General features: G+C 23.1%; 1 long non-coding RNA gene across 1 annotated transcript; it reads right to left on the reverse strand.

Annotated features, from left to right (window-relative positions):
- Window positions 1–394: 394 nt before the first annotated feature.
- LOC133037923 (uncharacterized) lies at window positions 395–1,593 on the reverse strand. The gene is made up of 2 exons (XR_009687905.1): window positions 1,149–1,593; window positions 395–1,051 (listed from the first exon to the last, which is right to left on the reverse strand). It is a non-coding gene; the product is annotated as an uncharacterized LOC133037923 (long non-coding RNA).
- Window positions 1,594–4,401: the final 2,808 nt, after the last annotated feature.

Genomic DNA, 4,401 nt, shown 5'->3' on the forward strand with positions numbered 1-4,401 from the left:
AATGAGAAAATAGATAAATAAGTTTTAAAAAATTAGAAAATAGATAAATAAATTTTAAATAATTAGAAAAAATGAAAAAATAGATAAACAGGTTTTAAGCTATTTTAAAGTGTCATATAATTAGTTTTATTTAAGTTTTAGTAATTTTTTTTTTAAGAATTCGGTAATTAATTATAAATTATTTTTTAAACGATTTGTTTTATAAAAGTAAATTTGTCAGGAAAGCCATAGTTGTATATATAAACTTATGATGTATATATTGTTATTAATAATACTAAAAAATTGGTAATATTAGAAATTAAAATAAATAACCTATATAAAATTAAAAAATAGTAAAAAAAAAAAGAATGACTAACATGTTAAATTAGAAGAAAAATTATTTTTAAAGAAGAAGAATATAAAATTTGCATAAAATAATAAATAAAAAATATTCTGAAAAAGAAATTTTACAAAAATAATAAATAAATATTGTAGGAATGAAAAGTAAAATTATAAATATATAAAACATGAGAAATAATTAAAATTAAATAATTAATAAATATAAATTAAAATGTTGAATTATAAGAATAAATAATTGACTATTAATAATAATAATAATAATAAATACTTCAAGTTACCAAATTAACAGAGCACCAATTGGTAATTTTTTTTTGTCGTACGGCACCCCTACCATCTCCGGCGCGGCGGCGCTCAGACCTCCTTCAATTGGCTTTTGCAGGGAAACCCTAGAGCAGAAATGGCATTTGATGAGACCTTTCTCATTGCAAGCCAAACAAGTCCTAAAACCACATTCTCCAGCGTAACTGTAGGCCTTATGGCAACCATCACATTCATCGATGGCACCGCCATTTGACCCGAGTATCAGGGCATTGTTGGCAATATCCGAGCTTGAACTGGAGTAGTGAGTGGCTCCATGTTTTCTCACAGAAGCAATCCATCATATATAGCGTAGAAGTACCCATCTTCCATGTCAAATTAATAGATGATCTATGTTTTCGAACACTTATTGGATATCCACATCCAAATACATCATCTTCCTTTACTCCTCAAACTATATATATACATATTAGAACATGAAAAAGAAGTAGTAATTAACCATAAGTATATATAGACATGATATATAATATATGTTTATGTTATATACTTACATTCCAAATATGGCAAACTCATGAATCTGATTTTCAGGTGGATAGATGGGTTCAATCTCACGAACTATGCAACCCTAAGACTTCAAAATGTGACTAATTAATCTTTCTCAAAATTTTTGCGAATGAGAAGCTTCTTAATTAATCGTTGGAGTTGACTAATTAAACTCTTATTTTTCACTGGATCCCATGATTTTAGTAAATCGGTTAGGGCTAAAGAAATAGATTTTGTTTTTCTTTTAAGTTAACACTTCCATTAACTTCACGTAATTAACTTTTCAAAATAAAGGAATCGTTACAAATTTATAATTATTGAAATTATGTTTTCTTAATTTTGTTTTTCAAAATTAATGACTATTTTTACATTGTTTAAAATTTTAAGAAACCTAGCAGACTTGATTAGTTTAATTTAAATATTTCCTAGTACAAAGATTTTTTTTTTACTATGTAATATCTTTATATATTAAAAGTGCCTATCTAACGGCATTTCTTGGTTTAACATTCTTGGTTTAACAGAATATACTTAAAAATAAAAGAATATTCTGTTAAATTTAACGATTAGGTTTGATCTCCCGTTAAAAAATAAACCCAATAATTAAACCCAAAAAATTAAACAATCTTTTAAATATTAATAATCTCTTTTTAAATTAAAAAAATCATCTTAACCACATATCTCTCTAACAAACCTATCTTGGGAGAATATTAATAATTTTTTTATTTATTTTTTAAGAAAGAAAAATATAGATAAAATATCTAGAAAAGATAATATAAAAGAAGATTGATTGTGTTGGCTTAGAGATTTTTGGGCTTGGGCTTAAAAAAATAATAAAAAAAAAAGATGAAATGGGCTGTAATTAGTATTTACCTTATATGTTTGTGCTTATTTTTAGTTTTATTTTTAATTTTACCACCAAGAGGAGAAGGTTGAAAAATATTAGAATATGAAAATATTATTGGTGCTTATTAGTAATTTGCAAAGAATGTGAAAGTCTATAAATATATAGTTGTGTAGTTATTATTAAATATGAAATGAGATAATAGAACTTTTTTCAATTAGAAGATTAATGTACATTTTACTATTAATAACATACATTATTATAACACAACTATGTTTTACTTACTAAATATACTGACACATATTTTATTTTTATAAAATAAATCGTTCAAATAATTATACTATTTTAATTATTAATTAAAATAAAAAACTAAAATATTAAATAAAACTAACACTACGTGGCTTGGCACGTAACAATCAGCTAGTATATATATATATATATTGAAAAGATATCTTTATACACGTATGCTATGTTAGTTTAATTGTAGGATTTGTTGGAGAGATATGTGGGTAAGATATTTTTTTAATTAAAAAAAAAATTGTTTAATTTTTTTGAGTTTAATTATTGGGTTTATTTATTTATTAACGTATAGACACTTTTAATATATAAAGATATATATATTATAGGAACACATTTTTCTTGAAGTAAACAAAGTACATGGATCAAGAATAATATAAAAAAAAAACTAATTATAATAAATAGTATAGGATGATAAATATTTTAATCGCTTATGTTTTGAGTTTTTTCAATATTATTTCAAATTATTTATCTATAACATATTATTTATCACGTGAACATAACATCATACTATATATGTATAGGATAATAAATAGTAATTAACTAATAGTAAACATATTATTAGTTTTTTCAATATTACTATGTTCAAAAACATAGTAAACATATTTCTCATCCTATACTATTATCATAACATCATAATAGTAAACATATTATTAGTTTTTTTGAATATTTTAATCGCTTATGTTTACTATTATTTAAAATAACATCATACTATGTGGTTTATAAATTATTATTATTTAGATATAGAATGGTACGGTAAGTGTAATTTATATAGAGGTTTTTTTTAAAAAAAATAATAATAATCTATATCTATTCTATATAAAGTGTGTCTATATAACTAAAATTCTTGGTTTATGAGAAATTTATGGGTCACTTTTAATTTTTATTTAATAAAATAATAATAAAACAAATCTTATTAATATTTGAACTGATATTTTAATTTTTATTTACTAAAATAATAATAAAACAAATCCTATTAATATTTGAACTGATATTAAATATTGGAGAATCACAACCCATTTAAAAAGAAAACCCATAAACTTAACAGAGATTAACCCAGCCGTTAACTTATATATAAATATAAATTAAATCCTTAAGCCGCTGTCAACCCCGACTTCTGTGATATCAAATTATCAATCACATATTAAATTTACCTTCTTTTTTCTTCCCACTTCAAAATAAAAGTAATGGCCATCATATACAATATAACATAACCAATTGGTTCTTGGAATGCACTGAAGAATTTATTGTTATAGAATTTCGTTTTACTTTGAGAGATAATGGGATGCGTGCAGCTTTTCAGTTGCTCCTAGTATTTGAGGTAAACCCGTGCCGTCAGACTTTAATCATAGCTTAGTAGCTGGTAAATCCAATTTCTCATAAACCAACATAGGTTTCTACTAAGCTGCTATTCTTTTTGTAATTGTAGTAAACCCAATTGAAACAGGGACAAAGCTTTACATATCAATCTTGAAATATGGTGTTTCAAACGAGGATATTAAGGTTACTTTCCCCATTATTTCTAATTATATTTTTTTTCCTTCATATATACATATATGTATTAGCTTTAAATAAACATTTTATATTATTCTTTGTTTATTCTGTGATCATATTATTACGATTATTACGTTCTGCAATTTATATTTTTTTAATTTTCTTTTTATCTTACCCCCATTTAAGTAATAGTTTAAGAATATATTTAAATCATTAAGCTTTCTTAAACACTAATATATTGCATTCAGTATTCAATAATAATATCACTTTCAAATAACATAGAAAAAACCTAGCATAAAATTTAATATACGTGCCTCGCACGTAGTTTTTTGCTAGTATCTATATATATATATATATAAAGGAAAGATATGAAGCGGTGACATGGCATTATAAAAAAATAATAATCTATATAATATCACTCTAAATTCATCAATCTCTTCTCTCCTTCATTCTCTCATTTTTTGAATATTTCATTAGAGCTTAAATCTATAAATTAATATTTTACTATTATTTTAATAAATTTTTATAAAATATATAACATAAACTAATTATTATTTTTATAAAAATTTATTAAAATAATAGTAAAATATTAATTTATAAATTTAAGCTCTAATAAAATATCCAAAAAA

The sequence above is a fragment of the Cannabis sativa genome, chromosome 5, assembly GCF_029168945.1.
Source record: "Cannabis sativa cultivar Pink pepper isolate KNU-18-1 chromosome 5, ASM2916894v1, whole genome shotgun sequence".
NCBI classification, from domain to species: domain Eukaryota; kingdom Viridiplantae; phylum Streptophyta; class Magnoliopsida; order Rosales; family Cannabaceae; genus Cannabis; species Cannabis sativa.